Source organism: Octopus sinensis, linkage group LG6, assembly GCF_006345805.1.
Source record: "Octopus sinensis linkage group LG6, ASM634580v1, whole genome shotgun sequence".
Lineage (NCBI taxonomy): Eukaryota > Metazoa > Mollusca > Cephalopoda > Octopoda > Octopodidae > Octopus > Octopus sinensis.
This window is the reverse complement of record NC_043002.1, coordinates 42,729,080-42,753,274: the sequence shown is the minus strand read 5'-3', so window position 1 is coordinate 42,753,274 and position 24,195 is coordinate 42,729,080. Positions and strand designations below refer to the sequence as shown.

At 36.0% G+C, this 24,195-nt stretch overlaps 1 protein-coding gene across 2 annotated transcripts in view; it reads right to left on the bottom strand.

Annotated features, from left to right (window-relative positions):
* Positions 1–24,195, bottom strand: part of LOC115212928 (cullin-1) — a 121,864-nt gene that overhangs the window by 76,911 nt on the left and 20,758 nt on the right. The window contains exon 2 of one of the 2 annotated variants that reach the window (XM_036503856.1): positions 17,049–17,114. The exons of the other annotated variant lie outside the window; for it this stretch is intronic. The gene's annotated coding sequence lies outside the window, so the exon portion shown is untranslated. The remainder of the gene's footprint in view (positions 1–17,048; positions 17,115–24,195) is intronic. 2 annotated transcript variants of the gene reach the window in all.

Sequence of the window (24,195 nt, the reverse complement as noted above, 5' to 3'; positions counted from 1 at the left end):
TTGTAGGGTCGAGGGGAGAAACTAGATCAGGCCATTTTCAACATAAAACAGGTTAAATATTTTGGCTGGATATGGCCAGTTTGAATGCTAAAGGGTTAATACAAACATTTCAAACTTTGACAGAGCAACAGAATGCATGTATTATAAAACCAAAGTATACAGTAAAACAGGCACAATATAAAAAGGAATTCCTTTAAGGCTGACAACCCAACAAATCTTAAATAGTTAAAGACAAGAAAGTATTTCAATGAAACTATCTATACAGACTATGATACAAGAGAATGTACCTGTAAATGCTTTTGCTTGCTTCTTTTACCTAAACCTTATAATCAATGCAGATGGTGGAGTGAATATAATCCATAGAGTCAGGTATAAACCTAGAGGATTTGCTAGTGATAATGACAATAAAGAAATTCTCTCATCATCATCATCATCATCATCATTTAACGTCCGCTTTCCATGCTAGCATGGGTTGGACGGTTCAACTGGGGTCTGGGGAGCCCGAAAGCTGCACCAGTCCAGTCAGATCTGGCAGTGTTTCTACAGCTGGATGCCCTTCCTAACGCCAACCACTCCGAGAGTGTAGTGGGTGATTTTATGTGCCACCGACACAGGTGCCAGACGAGGCTGGCAAACGGCCACGCTCGGATGGTGTTTTTATGTGCCACCGACACAGGTGCCAGACGAGGCTGGCAGACGGCCACGCTCGGATGGTGTTTTTATGTGCCACCGACACAGGTGCCAGACGAGGCTGGCAGACGGCCACGCTCGGATGGTGTTTTTATGTGCCACCGAACAGGTGCCAGACGAGGCTGGCAGACGGCCACGTTCGGATGGTGTTTTTATGTGCCACCGACACAGGTGCAGATGAGGCTGGCAAACGGCCACGATCGGATGGTGCTTGTTACGTGCTCACAGCATGGAGGCCAGTCGATGCGGTACTGGCTACGGCCACGTTCGGATGGTTTTCTTATGTGCCACGTGCCACCGGCACTGGTACCACAAAGATACAAATTCCATTGATGTTCATCTATTTTGATTTGTTTTGATTTGTATACAGAATATATGCCAGACACTGTACGATTAGAGGACTGAAACCATCTGGAATGAAATAGGATGAATGTGAGTAGATGGGTGTACAACAGTGTCTGTGCAACTTGGACAGAATAATTACTAGATATTTTGTTTGAAAACATCAGTTTATTGGGTTTTCTCAGAGATATACATTCCCTGTCATTATCATCAACATCAATTAACATTCACTTTTCCAAGCTTGCAAGGATCAGACAGAATTTGCTGAAGCAAATTTCTTTAGCCAAATACCTTTCCTGTCACCACACCTCACTTGCTTCCAAGCAAAGTAATATTTTCCACATGATGTCGAGAGTCCTCACATCATGTAGAAAAACACAAACATGCATATGCTATTGTATATATTAAACGGGCCTCTTTCAGTTTCCATTCACTGAATCCACTCTTTAAGCTTTGGTCAGCCTGGATCTATAGCAGAAGGCACTTGCCCAAGGTGCCACAGAATGGGATCGAGCTGAACCTAAGACCACATGGTTGGGAAGCAAGCTTCTTAACCATACAGCCACACCGGCACCTACATGCTCATGCTTACACCTACATACGAGTCAAAAATTATCCGCACTTTTGCCACAACATGTCTTAATTATTGTCATACTGCCTTCTGCAGATGTGTGCTAATAGTTAATACTATTGTGGTCAAATGATTGAAGTTTGAGTGTTCACACCATTTGTCTTTCTGGCTTTACAGTGGCCACTGAACTAGCAATGTGCACCAAAGAAGTACAAAGAACAGTGATCCGATTTCTCTGGTCAGAAGGTGTGTCAGGTGCTGAAATTCATCGAAGGCTTTTAACACAATATGGGGACAGTGCACTATCACATAGAAGTGTGTATGAGTGGATCAAAAAGTTTAAAAGTGGCTGGACAAGCATGATGCACAAAGAGAGAGGAGGATGCCCATCAACCTCCACCACTGATGAGAAGATTCAGCAAGCTTGGATTACTGCTCTTTGTTCTTCAGTGCACATTGCTAGTGGAGTAGCCATGCTTACACTGTAAAACCAGAAAGAAAAATGGCACAATGAGGCTCAAACTTCAATCACATGACCCCAGTAACACTAACTATAAGTGCACATATACAGAAGGCAGTGTCACAATAATAAAGATATTTTATGGCGAAAGTTTGGATAACTTTAGACTTCCCCTCGTGTGTATATATATCAAAAGATGTGTTATAATACTACTCCACATATACAAAGACAGCCATAACAACAATCCAACAAGCCTCCATCATCAGCTGCCCCATGGATATCATTATGGTTTCAACATCTGAGCAGTACCATTCAATTCAGTGGTGTCAACAGCAATAAAATAAGTGTTGTTTGGGAACAAACATACCAAAGAAACCACAACTTTCAAACACATTTACCCTGTGTACAACAGTATTGATAAATATATATATATATATATATTTTTTTTTTTTATCTAGTTTCAGCTCACGAGCTGCGGCCATGCTGGGGCACCACCATTTCCATATATATATATATATATATATATATATATATATATATATAGTTGAAGAATATTTTTAAATTTGGAGTCAACAAGGAGGAGTACGGTTGGACATTTATTTTCAATCACTACAATTGTTACTACGCAACATAGTTCTCCAGGTGTGTAGGTATTTGATTATGCAACCATTTCCCTGCATTATGAGATCTAGTTGTGTTTCCTCAGGCGATATGTAAATATTGTCTCTGTAAGTTCAAATTGGCTTCAAGAACATCCTGTCTGTCTCGCCAGTGGTCCTTCAGCGACAACACACCTAGCTACTACTAAGTCCAGGCCACGGCAGACAGAGAGGATGCTCTTGAAGCCAAGAATCTGAACTTACAGAGACAATATTTACATATTGCCTGAGGAAACACAACTAGATTTCATAATGCAGGGAAATGGTTGCATAATCAAGTACTTGCACACCTGGAGAACTATGTTGTGTAGAAACAATTGAAGTGACCAGGCACAAACCTGGAAGTACATATAATACTGCTACGGGATAGCACAGGGTGAAATATGAAGCTGGACGACTAGACAAGCTTTATACTGTACTCTAATGTTCTTACCATACCTATCATCATCATCACCATCATCGTTTAACGTCTGCTTTCCATGCTAGCATGGGTTGGACGGTTTGACTGAGGGCTGGCAAGCCAGGAGGCTGCACCAGGCTCCAATCTGATCTGACAAGATTTCTACAGCCGGATGCCCCTCCTAATGCCAAACACTCCAAGAGTGTAGTGGGTGCTTTTTACATGCCACCAGCACAGGAGCCAGTCAGGCAGCACTGGCATTGAGTACGCTCGAATGGTGCATTTTACATGCTACCAGCACTGGCATCGACCACACTTGAATGGTACTTTTTACGTGCCACCAGCAAAGGTGCCAGTCAGGCAACACTAGCATCTACCACACTCAAATGGTGCTTTTTACATGGTGCCAGTCAGGCAGCACTGGCATCGGCCATGCTTGAATGGTGCTTTTTACGTGTTTCTAGCATGGGAGCCAGTTAGGCAACACTGGCATTGACCACACTCAAATGACGCTTTTTACATGCCACCAGCACAGGTGCCAGTCAGGCAACACTGCCATTGACCATGACCATAATTTCACTTGGCTCAACAGGTCTCTTCTCAAGCACAGCATATTGCCCAACGATTGAAGGGTGCTTTTAAACAGGCCAGTTATGTGACACTGGCATCAGCCACAACTATGATCTCACTTAGTTTGCTAGGTCTTCTCAAGCACAGCATATCTCCAATGGTCTTGGTCGCTTGTCATTGCCTCTGTGAGGCCCAACATTTGAAGGTCGTGTTTCATTACCTTATCCCATGTCTTCCTGGGTCTGCCTCTTCCACAGGTTCCCTCCACTGTTAAGGTGTGACACTTCTTCACACAGCTGTCCTCATCCATATGCAGCATGTGACCATTCCAGCGCAGTTGTCTCTATATGGGGGGATGGGGGTAAATGAATTATACTTCACTAAAATGGTGGTCATGGGACTATATCAGAAATCATTATTATATTATCAAATATGGCTTGTGAATGAGTGAATCATACACTAAAAACAGATTGAGAGAAATAAACAGATACAGTAAATAGATAAATTATTATCAAAGCAATATACAAGGAAAAATTTAGATCAAAGACACTTTTTGACCTATAAAACAAAGTGGTCAAGGACAGAAATAAATAGAAAGAAAATAGATAAAATAAAGGCTATAAAACAAAAATTTCCAAGAAAGAGAGTCCCTATTATTTGTTTTGATAATTTCAGAAAGTATTTCCCTCATTGCAGCTTTCATCCAGATGTAACAAACTAAAGATTCTTTACACTGGGGTTGACTTTCTTCACTGCAGCTGATAAAGTAAACATCAATGGGTTACTGGCAACCATCCAGTACTACATTACCATACTACATCATCTGTTCTCTCTGCTCTTTATATACACATTTTGGCTTTATGCCTAATCAAAACAAATCATTATTATTACTATAAAGGAGAAATGCAATTACCAGTTCCTGGTTCATGAATTAAAAGGCAATGAACTAAACTACAGTCCCCAGTCAAAGGATTTAACTCAATTCTTTCTGCATTTTTATGGTTGTATGATTGAATAGGAAATAACTATTTGCAAGGTCAATTTCACCCCAATAAAGCACAGGCCAGGCATTTACTGGACTCATTCACGAAATAGTTGCTGTTTTGTTAGTGTTGCACGTTTTCTTTCCATTTCCCATTATTTCACTCCTAGTATTTCTCAAGGTGGGGCGTAGCAATATTTTGGTGGTTGGTGGGTTACTTCAGAATAAGATGTAAGTAACAAGTGAATAAAAATGGTAGGTAATCTTAGTTTTACCAACCTATCAAAAATCGTGTTAATTTATATTCCAAATACCAGCTTTCACTAAATTTTTCCTTAATTTCAAAATTAACTGAAACAAATTCAATACAAATATGGTAACAAAAGGATTAAGTCTTTTAATTAAAATTCCTCATGACCCTATGTTGTATACTAACTTTGTCCCTTCACGGAGGGGCACATTTTTTTGGGGGGGAGGGGTTATTTGAAGTGGCAGAGTGGGGGTACAACAACAGTTGAGAAACACTCATTTAAAGCAAAAAAGAATAAGTGGGGCTATCACAATGCTAAAGAAAAGAGAGCTCAATAATATTAATTCAAGTAAACTAAAACATCTTTACAACTTAATCAGTTTTAACTCTTTATTGAAACAAATCAAAAACACCAAGACAAGATCATAATAAAAATTATTAGTTTAATATTTAAAAAATGGGAAAATGGGAAAAGTTAATTGCTATGGTGTTTCAGATACGGTTTCCTTTAGTACAGAGAGTAGAGTGGAAAGTGAAGAGGAAAGCTAAAAAAAGCCATGATAACAATAGTGGTTTCAAATTTTGGAACAAGGCTGGCAATTTGAGGGGAAGGGTAAATCAATTACAACAACCCCAGTACTCAGCTGGCACTTATTTTATCAACCTCAAAGGGATGAAAAGCAAAGCTCATCTAAGCAGAATTTGATCTCAGAATGTAAAGAGCTGGAAGAAATGTCATTAAGCATTTTGTTTAACACGCTAATAAGTCTACCAACTCACTGCAATAATAATTATAATAAAAATACAAAGAGCAAGCCAGGCAAAAATGCCCATTTGGAACTAGTTGTACATATACACAAAGAGTTTATAGCACAACTTATTAGGAAGAGAATTAGCTTAGATTAAAGGCAATTCAGATTGATACTAGAACGGGGTCCCAGCTCTCAACTGCTTATTACAGCACCCTAGGTCATAACAGGGAAGCTTAAAACTGGTTGTTCGTGGGATCAACCAACAACCTAGTTATCACAGTTGAATCACTCAAAGATTTCAGAAGAAATTCCATGCATGAACGCAAAGACTAGAACTGAGAATTCTTAAAATAAACCTCACAAAGACAAAAATCTGAATTAGATGAAAGAAAACATGACTAACACTATTTAGGAAATGACTTTGCTCAATATACAGAAAAGGAGTGGTTAATAATTCCATACAATGTATCCAACCAAATCAACCAAATCAAAAAATAAACCCAAATACTAAGTGAACAAAGATGAACCGTCCCACTTCCATTGCATGTACATGCACACACACAAACACACACATACACACACCCACTTTTACATACACATATATTCACAGAGTTGAAACGCTGTTTGATTTATTTTTTCAGCATACAATTTTCATCATCCCACAACCAAGTATCACATCACCCCTTTCCTTCCTTACTCATAAACACAAGAGTATTATTATAGTAGATTATCTCGGTAACCATGGAAGCTATGAAAAAAGTACAAAGCCCAGCATCACCACCAGATCATTCTACACATCTGTGTAATTTTTCACACAATTCCATCCAGCCATTTGACCATGAATCCCAAGACAAGAAAGAATCGCCCATGTCAAATTTATATGTATATAAACAAAAACAAAATAACTAATGCAAAACCACCATCAATAGATAGAATACAGGTTTTATAGTTTAGTTATCTGTAGGATATCTAATCCTGAGGGTAATATAGAAACCTAGTATTGATATTGATTTCTTTGGAGTAATCATGAAGATACATGTTGTATTAATGTCAAAAGGAAGAAAAGAAAAGTTAACTGAAGCAGGATCTGAACTGAAACTTAGAAGAACAAGACTAATTTCAATATATTGGATAGTATTTTAAGGTGGTGAGCTGGCAGAATTGTTAATATGTTGGGTATTTCATTCTGAGTTCAAATTCCGCGATGGTTGACTTTGTTTTTCATCCTTTTGCGGACAATAAAATAAGTATCAGTTGAACCCTGGGGGCTGATGTAATCCAATTAACCCCTGTCCTGAAATTGCTGGCATTGTGCCAAAACTCGAAACCAATATATTGTAAGGTACTCGATTCTGTAAGCTAACCTATCACTGTGCACAAGCCCAATATTGTACTACATGCAATGATAATAAACATATTGAGACACTTGAGAAAAAAAGTATTTCAAAATGATCGTTTAAAATTACATTCTGTACGTAATTTCAAAGAAAACTAAGAAGTTTTGTGAAGTTTAAGCAAAAGATTTATCAAATGTAGCTGCTATCATAAACTAAAATGAAGATATTATTCAAAAATCTAAGCTGACTAATGTGAAGCCTTTCCTTTTATTCAAATCCAGTATGCCCTCCTAGAAATATGAAAGACTTCAAGCCAACATACAATAACTTACTAATTGACAGACTTGTTTACTTTTGTTCATTAAACTCTAAGCTGTAAAAAGAGAAGAGCAATATATTTACTGTTGGTATTGATAAGAGATGAATACAGGGAGTGTCTGCAGAACATTACAAAATGGCATATTTTTGTAAAGAAAAACAGTGAATCATACTTTCAAGCACATGGATATATATCATATACACACTGTGTATCTGTGTGTACATATATATTCATACACACACACACACACACATATATATCATCATCATTGTCTGTTTCCCATGCTGGCATGAGTTGGATGGTTTGACATGGGCAGGCTAGCTGGGGAGCTGTTCAGGTTTTAACTGTCTATTGTAGCATGGTTTCTATGGCTGGATGCCCTTCCTAATGCCAACCACTGAACAGAGTGTGGTGGGTGTTTTTTTACATGCCACTGGTACGGTGCATTTATGCAGCATGGGTGCTTTTTATGTGGCACCAGCACCTGAAAGGACAAGCCTGTATGTATAGAAGACAGTGATTTTACTTAGCTTGGTGCATCTTCTCAAGTACAACAAATCACCACATCTTCAAGCCCTTTGTCATTTCCTCAGTGAGGCCCATTGTCCAAAGATCCTTTCTCACCACTTTGTCCCACACCTTCCTAGGTTTACCCCTTCTACAGGTTACCTCCACAATTAGAGCTAGGCGCATCTTTTTGCAGCTGTCTTGGTCCATACACATCACATGACCAAACCAGCGCAATCTTCTCTCTTGCACACATCTGATGCCCCTTATACCCAGTTTTCATCGTAAATCATTTACACACTGCCATGCAGTGTTAAAGTGGCCTTCCTTCACCACCAAATTATCTCTTATGCATTACGCCTGTTTTACCTCTCTACACTGCTCCAATAATCTACCAACCAAAACATGTCATCTCTCTCACTCTCTGTAGCCTTCCCAACTCAAGCAACCCCCTCCCCTCAATCCTTACAGATATTGCTTACCTCCCTTTCCCACTTCCCCTATCTCTTCCCCACATACACCCCGGTAAACCCTCATTTCCCCCACCTGCTTCTACTCCTGTTACCTGAGGTGCCACCAGGACACCTCATCACCACTGTGTGCTTCCTTGGAGATACGTCTAATTCATCCTCATTCTCTCTCCTGAATATGAGCAGCCATCTAGCTCCTGTAGAAGAAAATCCTCTACTCCAACTTCTCCCATACCTAAACCCCTACCTAACATACAGAAGCAACATTTTCACTCCCAGGGTTTTTCTGACTTGTGAGATACATGGTGACTTCAATAGTGCCAGTGACACGAAAAATGCATTATATATTATTACCCCATTGCATTTTTCAATCTGCTATACTCCATCATTAACACCTCTCTTATCTCCTGTTATTATCATCACTCTCAATGCCCTTACATATCTACCACAACCCTTGAGCCACTCCTATATCTCACACCATCATTTGCTACAGTCACCTCTATTCCATCTGTGACCATCTCTACTCCATCTGTTTCACATTCTTATGAAATTTCCCCTCTCATCACCCCCTTGCCTACTCACCCTGTCCAACCATCTCTACCACTGCACTTATATTCATATCCTATCCACTGTGCCTTGAGCTGACGCCAACCAATAAATCCACAGTAGTATGTCACAAACAGAAGACAACAATGCTCAACAATCAGAAACACCAAATATGGAGATCACCAGTGAAGGTAGTGCATAGGTACTTGAAACAATCCTTCCTGAATCTTAGTATTGTGCATGACCGAGACCTGTTCAAACAGCCACACACCTGTGGATTCTAACTGCCATGACTACATGATTTTTCATGATAATATACAATGCAAAATCACTGAGTTGTTCAACAACTAATTGGGCAAAGTTGCCGGTATGGTTGGGGGTCAGTGACAGTGAAATCTTGACCTACGTAACAGTCAGGAAATTCTCCTGAGAACATTCCATGATAATCAATGGAAACAGTTGAAGAAAGTTAGAGATACAACACAGCTAAGTTGGAGACCTGAGCACAGTCTTCACTCTGCTCATAAACTCACTTATACACACTGTTCATAAACCCACTTATACACACTGCCCATAAACCCACTTAAACCCAGTTGTTTTTTTTCTTTTTAATTAACTTGTGAAGTCATTCATGCAGACAAACATACCATACAACTTTGCACACATGTATCAAACGGTATGCACTGCACTTAGAGAGAAAATGTCTCTGTTGCCAATGAAATTCATAGTTCCAGCTATTATATTTGCCATACAGTTGATACAATTACGATGGCTCATCATATACTTACTACAAGAAGTAAAGACATTACACTACACCACACAAAAACCAACTCAACAGGAAAACATTTGTGGCCAACACATCTATACTTATATTAGCCAATTAATAATGAAGACAATACTTATGAAACAATACAATGCTAAAATAAACACACACACAACACACACTAGTCAAAAATCAAAAATAAGTCTTTAATGACTAATTAATTTAAGTCAAAAATTCAAATTTCAGCACATTACACACACATACACACATTCATAAATGTACAGGTTTCATATAACAAACAGGATAAATAGAATTCAATACATTATTATATTCATATACACATACATGTATATATACATTACATACACACATACTGATGATGATGGTTGTCTCTCATTGTCTGAAAAAGACAGTTCTGCTATTTCTTGCTCAACAACTAGCACAAATGATTTGTTTATAATGATCAAATGTTTGTGCTATACATTCGCTCACTCCCTCCATCAAATCAATGTAGGCTCAACAGGTGCACAGTGAGCCATATGTCAGGTTTTCCCGTGATGGTAGAGCAACTTGAGATGAAGTGTTTTGTTCAAGAACACAACATACCACTCAGTCCAGGAACTGAAACCATGATCTCATCTAAGTGAGTGCAACGCCCTAACTACTAGACCATATGCTCCCACACATACATGCATGTGTGTGTGTGTGTGTGTGTGTGTGTGTATCTATCAAAATTTGATAAGCGTCGTGCATGATATTTTGCCTTAATTTTAGTGAAATGTCTCCTACCATACTTTGGCCTTGAAAAAGGAGAATGTTGTCATGTTTTTGCAAAATTTAAATAACACTAATGAATTTTGAAATGGAACACGAATTCCAATAAAAAATAACATAATTAAAGGTCATATTATCTCAAAATGGAAAGCATGCTATTGTGTTAAGGATTATACTGAGACCTCCTTGTATACCCTGCTAATCACAATTTCATTACAGTATCCAATCTAATTGGTTTTCACAATGACTGTCAATAAATCACAATGAAAATTAATGAAACACACCCCAACTGAGTTTCCCAGAACCTTGATTTCATATCACATAAAACAGGTGTTTTCTTCCCAACTAATCCATCAGCTCATTTTGCTTTGTCGAAAACTACACAGAAAACTGCATTAATAGTGACAATGTCAAAGTCACCAATACACTGAAGTTTTTTAGCCTTTAAATCACCATCCACAATACACAAAACAGCTGCTAGCAAACAGGTGTATGTATGTGTGTGTGTATACACACAGATATATAAACATACATGCCAAATCAGGCAATAGAGGCAATGGAATCAGGCAATGGAAAATGGGCAATGGAAAATGGACTTTAAATGATGATGATACACAGAGACATTTATACATACATAGCAGTCATCATTTCATCATTTAACATCCACTTTTCCATGATTACATAGGTCAGATGGAATTTAAGGCAGATTTTCTATGGCTGAATGCCCTTCCTCTCACTAACTTTCACCTGTTTCTAATCAAGGTAATATTTTTCTATTTACCAGGCTGTTTTTCACAGAAAACTGGAAACTAACAACATTGCTTGTATGATGATGATGTTTGTTTATAACCATCACAAGATGTCAGACAAGATTACACACACACACAACAGACTTCTTGCAGTTTTCATGTACCAAATCCACTTGCAAGGCTTTGATCAGTCTGGTCTATAATAGAAGATAGTTGCCCAAGGCTCCATGAAGTGGGACTAAACCCAAGACCACATTGTCTGGAAAGCAAGCTTCTGAATCAGTCAACCCTGAATACATACACAATATGTGGAGTTGGTACACAAAAACCTTTGACTTCAACTCTTCACAGATTCCAACTCCTCTATTTGTAATTACACTAATCATATATTTCTTACATTGACTGAAAGCACATGATATGCAAAGCCAAGCACCTTAATCAGTTTAAATTTAGGTTTTTATGTTACTGCACCTTTTATCATTGTTATAATATATCTTCTAACTCATGTTTTGTTGGAACTCCTGTAATGTTGCATGAGTGGCAGGCTTGACACCTGTAGCTTATGGTGCCATGCTATTTGTTCTCTGCAACTATCAAGTACTTTCCCGATGATTCTGGTCATCCCAAGGAGGCAAACATTTTGCAACAACTCTACTGCACACCCAATTCCCATTTTCTATATCTTCCTCTAAATATGTTTTGATACTGTCCCTAAGGCCTCAATAATAATTGGATATACACTTCTACTTTATTGTCTTCTTAATGGGCATAAAACATCAATTACAGAGCATACATGGTTTAATTTGTTCACCACCATTAAGTCTGGTTAGTTGTGCTCAAACACCTGATCCGTTCGCATCAGGAAATCTACAGGATTTTGCAAGTTTCTGACTCAGGCACTCTCTGACTTGCCTTTCTCTCTCTAACAACTACTACTACTACTACTATTATTATTATTATTATTATTATTATTATTATTATTATTATTATTATTACTATTATTATTATCATCATCATCATCAAGGCAGTGAGCTGGCAGAATCATTAGCACATCAGGCAAAATGATTACCAGCATTTCATCCATCTTTACATTTTGATTTCAAATTCTGCTGAGACCGACTTTGCCTTTCATCCTTTTGAGGTCAATAAAATAAGTACCATTTGAGCTCTGGGGTTGATGCAACTGACTTACCCCTCCCCCAAAATTGCTGACTTTGAGCTTAAATTTGAAACCATTATTATTGTTGTAGCTATTGTTGTTGTTATTAATTTATTTATTTATTTATTAAAGATGTTACAAAACAATGAAGTCTAAAACAACATTTACAAAATTAAAAAGAAAAAGTTGCTGTTTTATTAAAAGGACATAAAGTAAGGGATATAAAAGAAATATACCATAAAAATGTTATAAAGAGCATCCGGAATATCTTTAATTACCAGTTCAAAAATCTAAAGTTTATCAAAGAAAGCTGAACATCTAAAACAACTTAACAAATGACAAGTGAAACTCTGAGGGTAAGTAACAAATAAAATAATCAGTTAGTGGCCAAACTGCATGAGAATCATTGTAATTCTACATAAATATTTTATTTCAAACACTGTTATATTACTTTTAACATTAGTACAGGATCTCTTTTTCTCTTACTTCCTTAAATTTTATGTACATTCCAATATATGACTACAAAAGGAAATGATACACATACACAACTGTTCGTGTGTTGTTCCCTTTTATAGTCAACTGTTTTGTGGAAGTAAATATATATATATATATATGTGTGTGTGTGAGTGACTATATATATGTAGGCATATATTACACACATTCACTTAATGACTATAAATACATGTATCTTTACTTCAGGAGAACAGATATCATTCTTCTTTTATCTTTGACTTTTACTTACTCTCTCTCTCTCTCTCTCTCTCACACACACATACATACTCACAAACACTAAAATATTGTTCATTCACAAAATGTTACATTGTTATATTCACAAAATGTTATGTGTTTTATATGTATCTTGTCTATGTGTGTTTGTGTGTGCATATATTTTCATTTGAATGTTTGTGCTGGTTATTGCACATGTGCATACTTGATTTTCTAATATCTATTCATGAATGGAGTGTGTGTGTGTGTTTAATATTTATGTTTTGTCTACGTGTCTAACCACCACAGGGTCCAGTCATTGTCACAGTATGATGGCTTGTGTGCATCAAATGATACTGAGAGCCCTGCCAGCAGAACCCAAACTCCTGGTAGGGTCTCCCATGCTGGACAGGCCAAAGAACGACTAATACGAACCACCTATTCTCAAAGGTAAAAAAGGGTTTGCATAGGGCCAAAACCCCTACCTAGAAAAAAAACGAAGTTACAGAAACACTGACAACAATCCAGAGCCAACAAGACAACCCCAAATCAAAAACAGTGTAGAAAAGTGGTTGATAATCTATAGCAGTGGTTCTCAACCATTTTTTATCTATGGACCCCTTTGAATACTATTTTATTCCGGTGGACCCCCATAGCCAAGTTTTATAGAAACTTTTTTTCAAAAGTCCTATTTCATTTTTCACACATTCACTTGTGTAGTTTGAACTAAGTAAAACGGTAGAGAAGGAAACAAAGCTGTTTCTTGCAAGGAAGACATCTAAATCAAAATTTTCCATGGACACTTAAAATACTATGGTGGATCTTCAATTTACTATTTTGCTACCATGAACACCCAAAATTATTATATGGACCCTCAGGTGTCATATGGGCCCTGCTTAAGAGCCACTGCTCTATAGAAAATGAAGGTCTTAAATAAGTATGTGTCTAAATTTTGTATGAGTGTGTTTTCTTAAGTATGTCTGTTTCATTCAGCACAAGTGCCTTGTTTTCTATTGTCTGTTGGCTATCAACAGAGAAAAGAAAAACGTTTCTTTGCTATGTTGATATAATCAGGTACAAGATATCTCTTTTGAGGGTTTTAAGGCTCAGGACTATATGGAAGTTATTTTAGGTGAAAAGGCTTCTGAATAAAAAAGTACACTAGTGAAAACGTTTTAATCCCACAATATACAATTTCTTCTAAAATTCAAAAACACACAAACAGGCAAGCAGACATTAAATTTTTTAAATTCAATTAGATATATAAACCTTCCTTTTCAAAATTAATCCTTTAGCAATTAAACCAGCCATACCTGGCCCAAATTTTCTGCCCGTTTTATGTTCAAACTAGCCAGTTTCAACCTCTTACACCTATGCTACAATGTCATTACAAAAATAAACAGTCACGCCATCAAAATCTCAAAACTACAAGATAATGCATGATTAATTCAAAACCATGTGAACAGATAAGGATTACATTTGACAGGATAATCTGAATGCTAAAGGAAATATAAAACTGAAGTGAATGCAATATAAAAGATGGCATGAAATGAAATAAAATTTATATTGTAAAGGAGCGAAAACTTTATTTCTACAAAATTTATTAAACAAACATATCTACTGAGAAGAGTAAAAGTTATGAAAAATCCAAATCCAAAATTTACTATCATCACATTCTAAGAAACAAAATTGCCTCTTCTCAATCCTTCTTCATATAAGCCCTTAAATCTGATTTATTTTAAAATTAGTATCAATGAAATTATATAAATTAGTATCTGTGAAAATGGAAAATTTAACACATGATATTTTGTGTGTATGTGTGTGTATTGGCTGTGCATGCATAGTTTGTGTGTGTATATTTTGTAAGTCACTGTAATTTAACATCCATGCTTCATGCTGGCATGGGTTGGACAATTTGACAGGATCTGATAGGCCCAAGAACTGCATTGTGATCTAGTGTCTGTTTTGGCATAGTTTCTATGGCTAGATATCCTTCCTAACACTAACACTTCACAGCATGTACTTGGTTTTTGAGCCACCACCACTAGTGAGACCATCATGCAACCTGCAAGACAACAAACCCCATAGGGGGCAACTTTGTGCTAAAAGATGAAGAGCAAAAGATAGATAAAAGTATGAGAGAAGGGACTACAGCAGAACAGATTTCTTGTTGTAGAGGAGCTCTGTATATACATGTGTGTATGCACATGCGCTTTCACATGTGTGTGTGCATGTGCTTTCACATGTGCATGTGTGTGCCTGCGCTTTCACATGTGTCTGTATTTCATTCAGAATTTCACATTTAGATGAAGTTGATACATTTTCTCCAACTCTCCATGAATTCACAGCCCAAGATACATACACATACACATACAGCTGTGTGTGTGTGTGTGTGTGTGTGTGTGTGTGTGTGGTGGAGGAGGCAACTGAGAATGAAATTTTGGTGTAAAGATATAAACATTAAAATGTCTGCAAAATAAAAATGCTGTAATCATTATTGATATATGTGTGAAGAAAGTTGTTAGTGATACAGATAAAATGGATGATTAAAAATGAAGAAAAATAAAACATTAACGGTAGTAACAGAGTGGAATAAATATATAAGAATAAAACCATAAACAGAGTCATTAGATGTTATAATACCAAGGAAATCATTATGTTAGATTATTTTCTTTGTGCTTGAATAGTTTCGTAAATAATAGGTACAAAGATTTTAGAATCTAGTAAAAGTTTTTCTAAATCTTTCTTCTTTTAGATAAATCTGTCAATTAACTTATCTCAGGGAAAACAGTAAGCTTTACTAACATTATAAATTGAGACAAAATTAATGGATAATGTTAAATTTAAGGATGTCTAAAATTTACAATTACAATATATATATATATATATATATATATATATATATATAATATATATATATATATTTACTATTTGTTTACTTGTTTCAGTCATTTGACTGCGGCCATGCTGGAGCACCACCTCTAGTCGAGCAAATCGACCCCAAGACTTATTCTTTGTAAGCCTAGTACTTATTCTATTGCTCTCTTTTACCAAACTGCTAAGTTACTGGGATATAAACGCACCAGCATCGGTTGTCAAGCAATGTTGCAGCGGGGAGACAAACACAGACACACAAACATATACACACACACTCACATAGATAATACACAACGGGCTTCTTTCAGTTTCCGCCCACCAAATTCACTCACAAGGCTTTGGTCGGCCCGAGGCTATAGTAGACGACACTTCTCTAAGGTGCCACACAATGGGACTGATCCTAGAACCATATGGTTGGTAAGCAAGCTACTTACCACACCGCCACTCCTGTGCCCATATGTAATGTGTGTGTGTGTGTGTGTGTGTATGTACATATATACATAGAAAGAGAGAGAGAACAGTACATACAAGAATTGGTAGATTATCATTAAAATATATGAGCAACCAGCCAGCTGAGTTATTCATTTGTGGGTCAAATGTTAAGTGACAATTTGTATTTTATTACTAGAATGAAGTAAAGATGTTTCAATGTTACCATACAGTAAATAAGCACTATGTGATAGTAGAATTCACTATAAGCAGTTCCATTCCATTTATTGACAAGTGTTTAATTAGTTGGGAGGTCTTTCTACAAAGAAAATATATATAATAATTAGTGCCTTATTCTACAACACTACAACCCCTCCTCTCTGCTAGAGTAATATATACAAAGGGAAAAGAATAAGAACTATGAAAGTGCTCACAAATATCGACACCCTTTGATTCCTATTTTATTCAGGGGAGGGAGACCATCATAATCAGTGATGTCTAAAAACTTCTATTATATTTCTATGATTAAATATTATTAGGAATTATATTTTAAAAAAGGCATAAATATTTTGTGAAATGTAGAAATATAACCAGTTTATTGCAGATAAATTCTAACACCAAAATCTTATATGGACCCCAATTGAGATCCACTGTTGTAGATCCTGCTTGTTCTATCTATCTTAAATCACCACCAAATTGTAACTAGCAAATTGTAACTAAATATTAACAAAACTAACCTTATCAGTTCAGAATGATCATAAAGTGAGCCCCTTCTCGCCCTCCTCCTTTAGAACAACAAAGTCCTAAATGAAAGGAAAAAAAAATACATAGAAATTTGAGTGCAACATGTATTTAATGAGAAACTCGATACATCGATGTGTGTTTGGTCACAAATAGCAGCTACCAGGATATCAAGTTGGTAATGTTTCTCTCATATACTTATAACATTGTTCAATCATTACAGCTAGCTACATCAGGGAACTAGTTTTCTAGTGCTAGAGATGAAATAACTAGATAGAGCACATAATAATAGGAAAGAGGTGTGAAACGAAGAAAATTGCACAGTCATAAAAACTAACAATGAAAAAATGTGTCAAGTAGGAAAGACGAAAGATATTCATGATGGCAATAAAAATACTAATACACAGAATATTACTAGTGTGTGTAATATTGCTAAACTTAGTCATAGAGATGTTTTAAAAAATATCTATTGGTATAGCTTTTGTTAAAATAAATTGTGCTTTCAGTTTTATGTACAATGAGAATAATTCACATTATTTTATACATTACACACAAACACACACACATTGCATATTAAACAAAACCAAGAAGTCAGTCATATACATTACAATAGAGTAATATATATTAATCTAGATGGCTTTCTCAAGGATAATAGCAAGAATGTCAATTTCAAGTTAGCTTTGAATAATTTAAGAGATCTGGAATCTTCCTCACACATACTCTCTCCCTCTTTTCCTCTCTTAAGCACTTGCTATTTGTGTATAAGAGTCTTAGATGATGAGCTAGAAATTATTCTAAAGAACAAGAGGGAAAAAGCCCCTGCAAACTTAATACATCATCATCATAAATCAATATATTTAACATGATAGCTAAGCATAAGTATATAAAGTGCTAAAAATATTAAAAATGTAGTTACCACAAACAATCATTTTAAGTATTAATAACACTCATTAACAGGAAGAAGAGACAACATATTTGGAAGACTGATGTGCAAAAAAACTCACAAAGTTAGTCTTCCTAACTTATAAACGTTCTGTTGATGCCATCTTTCTAATTGCAATAGTTTCTTTCATTATGGAATCAGTATGGAAGCACTCCGTCGGTTACGACGACGAGGGTTCCGGTTGATCCGAATCAACGGAACAGCCTGCTCGTGAAATTAACGTGTAAGTGGCTGAGCACTCCACAGACATGTGTACCCTTAACGTAGTTCTCGGGGATATTCAGCGTGACACAGAGAGTGACAAGGCCGGCCCTTTGAAATACAGGTACAACAGAAACAGGAAGTAAGAGTGAGAGAAAGTTGTGGTGAAAGAGTACAGCAGGGATCACCCCACCCCTGTCGGAGCCTCGTGGAGCTTTAGGTGTTTTCGCTCAATAAACACTCACAACGCCCGGTCTGGGAATCGAAACCGTGATCCTACGACTGTGAGTCCGCTGCCCTAACCACTGGGCCATTGCACCTCCAAAATCAGTAAATCAGCAAAAGAATGATGAACAAGTAAACAAGTAGTAACTTAGAATCATCTTTTGCCAGAATCACCTATCAAAAAGTAACAGAAAAAAAAGATATTTGGATAAATGACTGGACTAAAATGAAATGAATGGCAACTCCCTCAATACTAGCACAGGAATCTTTGGACAGTGGGCTTTCCTTTTTCCTTCTTAACTTTCTTCGACTAAAACTGACTACTGTATTTGATATGACACATTACCAGATATGAAAAAAAAAAAGATACATATATTTAAAAACTGTCATTGAGATGATAAAAGCATTATAACAATATGGTTAGAAAACTGATAGATGTAGTAAACAAGATCTATGATGATGAGAAATTTCCAGAAGTCTGAGTAAATCCATCTTTACTGCACTCAAAGAAATCAGAAGTTGTGCACAGTAAACAACATTGCACAGTTAATCTCATGAGTCACACTACAAAGATCATTCTGAGAATTTTACTTCTGTGGGCAAGAAGTAGAATAACACTTGAGATTGGAATTGAACAGTTTGGCTTTTATAAGGGGTGCTGGTGCTAGTAATGCTATTTTTGTATTGAGAATGTTAACGAAGCAGGTGGTAGAGATGCAAAAAGACATCTTCATGTGTTTCATAGCTTACACAAAGGCCTTCTACAAAGTAAGACTTAGCATGTTATTTGAAGAACTCAGTAACCTTTATCTGCATAGGAAAGCCCTCTGAATATTGCAGAGCCGCCAACAACAACAATAATAAAAATAAAAATAATAATAATAATAATAATAATAATAATAAATGCCCTGATACTGTACCAGGCAGTGGCTCCCATGGCTTTAGATCTTAACTGATTGGAAGTGTTATCATGAGATGGGCTACAGCAAATATTCTGCTCAATACCACAGATTTACTTGTCAGTTGCTTGACCGTAACCAGTTGAGCATGTCCCGTAGCAGCTGACAATATGTGCACCTCTGATCATGAGCAGAAGTAGTAGGGGAGCATCATAGTTATGTGTTGAGAGGAATTCTTTGGGTTTTAGATAATTCACTGCTGGAAACATGGGTTCACCTTTAAACAAACCTTATTCAGGGACCTTTTGAGTGGGATAGGCTACTCAACCTGAAGAAGATTCTAACTGGGCCCCACCTGAAAGGTCATGCACTGTTTATCTTGATAGAAAATCATTATGTCATGCACATATGGTTCTGATGCATGTGCCTGGTGTACCCTTATCAGACAGGTAGTCATGATGGGTATATCCGGCTTCTTATATTTGTACCCCAGTGTCACTTTGATGGCATACACTGCTCTCTCACATAATAATAATAATAATAATGAGAGTAAATTATTTTACTAGGTTGATGACTTATTAGCAAAATATTTGAATATCTGTGGTAGGAAATTCAAAGGAAGTTCATATAAAAAAAAAAAGGATATAACTAAGACTGTATCTATTTAAAGAATATATCAAACATCCAAGAAACTGTAACTAGCCACTTCAGCTTCTATTGCTGTTCTCATACAATTCAAGCAATAACAAATCAGGTTAACAGTAAAAGACTTTCCAATTTAGTCATTTTAGTTAAGAGGGTTTCTATTAAAGTATAAAAAGATGTATCAAACAAAAGTTGGATGTACTGAACACATATTTATTCTTAACAGATCAACTTCATTGTTTAATGTCCACTTCTCCATGCTTGCATTATTGAGGCTGAATTTGTTGAAATGGATTTTCTGCAACCAGAGGTTGTCCCTGTCACCAACCCTCACTTGTTTTCAAGTTAAGTAATATTCCCCTATGACTAGACATATTTTCACAGAAGACACCACTTATATGACAGTGACATTTGTTTACAACTCATGCACACACACAAACACGATAGGCTTCTTTCAGTTTCTGCATATCAAATCCATTCATAATGCTTTGGTTGACCTGGGGGACAGTAGAAGCCACTTGCTCAAAGTACCATGCAGCAGGACTGAAACCAGGACCATGAGATTCAGGAAATAAACTTCTCACCACACAGCCATTCTTGCTACACCTATAATGATAAAGTTTTGAAGTAGAAACTTTCACATGGAATCTTATCCTCCAAAGATAACCAAAGACAAACAGTTTAACAGACATGACGACACAAATGCAGTTATAGTCATTGTTGCAGCTTAGCCTTAATTCAGCTCTGCTTAAGCATACCTATGATCAAAGGCATTCGAGGTAGGGCCATCCTGTCATTTTAGATAAGCTAGGAATACAATACCTATTTCTAGGAGGTCACTAACCACATATAGATCCTTTTTATTGGCCAGTACAAACATTATTGTTGTGGTTTAGCTCCAGGTCAGTATACCTATGACCAAAGGCATTTCAATTATAACCATCATGTCTTCAGGGAGGGTAATGCAGAACATTATCTATGTTCATCCTTCTTTTTTTTAAGATAGTAAAGTGTGATTAGGGGAAGATTTGATTGCTGTTTCCAGCAGATCAAGTGAGTGTACTTAACAACATAGCAGAAGATCTCAAGATTTTGTACTTCTTTATATCAAGATTGTTTAACCCTTTTGTTGACATATATCTGTTGAAATATATTGCTTTTTTTTTTCAATAACTTGCAAATATAATGAAGAATTTACTAATATAGCTTTGTTACTAATAAGGTGGTGTTTACAACACAAATTAACATGAGATTTTAATGGAAGGTTTAAATTTAGATCACTTTAAAACAGGAAGTTTATATTGTAGAAGCAGAGGCTGATTCAGACAAACTGGTATCAAAAGAGTTAAAAACAACTTTATGCTCCATTTCAACAGAGGAGTTAATGACACCAGCAACGGAGATTGAAGTAAATAAATTTCTTTTAATAAAATAAGGATTTTGCTAAGTAACAATTAGAGAAACAGTGTAAAGATAGTATGATGTGAGAAACAGAATTCCTAATTTCTAAACATGTAGAAACAAAAGTGACAATCACCAAAGGAAAATAAATAATTCATAGATACATTTGATTCAGGGTATAATCATACAAGAAAACTTGTACATTAATAAGTGGAATATTAAAGCATGGGTTATGAAGAAATATGTACATATTATCCATATGTTTAATTGCTGTGAAATTAGAGCCAGTAGATAAACCACAAGGACTTCTGCAGCTTATAATGTAGATCAAACCAATTAGTTTCATGTCCCTTTAGTCTCATTAAGTATTGCATACTATTGCCATTCAAACTGCTTAAATTAAGTTGCATGAAACTCATTCCAAGCTACCAAATGTCTTATAGTTTAAACTCTATATTTTGATATATGTTTATCAAACATTGAATATAAAAGAAGCTATTATTCGTGTTACTCAAAAATTCTTTTATTCTTTTACCAGTTACTGTCTCTGGGCTGTGTTGAAGCTGTTAACCAACCTTCAAAGGTTTTAGTCAAGTATAATAAGCTAAACACTAATTTTATTGGCCTGTATTTATTAAATGGCAAAATTACATTTTTCTTTACACAAGAGACATAACTCAATGCACACACATCATCATCATCTACTTTTCTTTGCAAGAGTCAGATGGAATTCATAGCAACATATTTTCTATGGCAAGATGTACTTCCTCTTGCCAACTCTCACCTGTTTCTAAGGAATGTAATATTTCCACTTGACTGGACATATTTTCATGGTAGATAGGCAAAAAAAAACACTGCTTGAATGACAGTGACAATCATTTACAATTATCACACAATGTCAAAGCAAGGAGACACAAATGCATGTGTGCATACGCAAAAGGCTTCTTTCAGTTTCTGTCTTCACACTCAGAAAGCTTTAACTGGCCCAGGACTATAGTAGAAGACACTTGCCCTTGCCCAAGGTGCCACACTGGGACTGAATCTGGATTCATGTAGTTGGGAAGCAAACTTGTTACCACAAAGACATACATACACACACACACACACACACACACACACATGCATACATATTCCCTTCAGTTTCTGTTTTAAAAAATGATTTTTAGAGTTCTGCACTTGGCCCCTCAAACTAACAGATGATATATAAATTCATATTAAAATATAAAGAGAAACGAAACTGGAGACAGCAATGACAACAGCAATAATGATGATGATGATGATAGGCATAACCCAGAAAATAGGGGTAGTACAATTTGCACTAAATATTATCCAGGGGTTGTGACACAATATTTGTTAACCTAGCAGATTCTTATTAACCTTCAATACTCCTCTGCATATTATTCCAAAATGTACCAACTTCTTGTTATGATGTACTTCTGAAACCATGCATAACAACAATGATGGAAACAATCATTATAAATGCAAATAGGATGAGAAAAAATATATATAAAAGAAAAAAAAAAAAGAAAAAATACAATCTTCAGGAAAAAAATACACTAATACACATTATCATTATAAAACATAATTATGCTTTCTCATGATTGACAAAAATTTGTATTATGATGTATTTTTCTATAGGAAACATAATTTGCAACTTCTGGTGTATTATAAAATGTAATTGCAAAGAATTTAAATCAATAATTCTGCATGTTAGCTTTGGTCTGAGCTCTAATAGCATTCACATATTTCATTATCTCTTATTCTTTTTTGAGAAATTTCAACTTTCTAAACTTCTGCCTCACACTCTTTGTAAGTCCAAACTATCATATCCTTTAGATACATTACCCAATACTTGTATCACCCAATTTCTTTTCCATATCAACATTTTTCTATGTTCAAATGAAAACAGCTTTCATACATCCTCAACCCAATGTTTACATCATCAGTGAGCTCCTAAGTACTTTGGTCTCATCACAATATATATATATATATAACAATATACAACATAGTGTGATACAGTAGAGAAAATAACTAATTTAGCATAAATGTATAACAGTAGATAGTAGGTTAGGTAAATAATTTAAGAAATACAAGCACAGGTTTGCCAGCAGGGTGAGTGTCAAGTGTCGTGGATTACAAGACAGTGAGTCAAAAATAAATGAGGAAGTTATTGGAAAGAACTGCATCTGAAATTATAGGAGTAGACTTGCATGCTCTCTAAGAATGAAAAGACAGAAGCATGGAAAGTGGACAGCGGAGAGCTGCTAGACATGGAAAATAAATAGGATAGGTCATCTCAAGTTAACCTTAACTTATCTCAACTTAGTATGCAATCATTCATTTGTGTTGTATAATCATCTCTCTTGACCAATACTTTTGATCTTCATTGCTTTCTCAACTCAACATTTCCAACCAAATAGACAATATACTCAAACCACAGCAAATTCTTCAGTCAATGTTGGAGTACATTATGCATACATTGTATATGACAGAGTACTATTTGCTGCCTTGTTACAAAGAAGCTACAAAATACCAATAATACTGTTCCAAAATATTTTGACAACCAATTAAAAGGTTCTGCCTAAGCTATACCAAAATGGGAAACAAAACATTTATAATGCAGTGTTTGTCCCTATACAGTATTACTCATACTTTTTCTATTGCTTGTATAACATAAATTTAAGGCTTTCAATTTTATACTAAATAATAATGAGGCACAAGCTATTCATAAACCCATAAATAGGATTAACAAGCAAAAGGATCAGTATTAAAAGGTTTTAAGGAAAACTAAAAGGTAGATAGCTGGCATATTAGGATTTTAGTAAGATG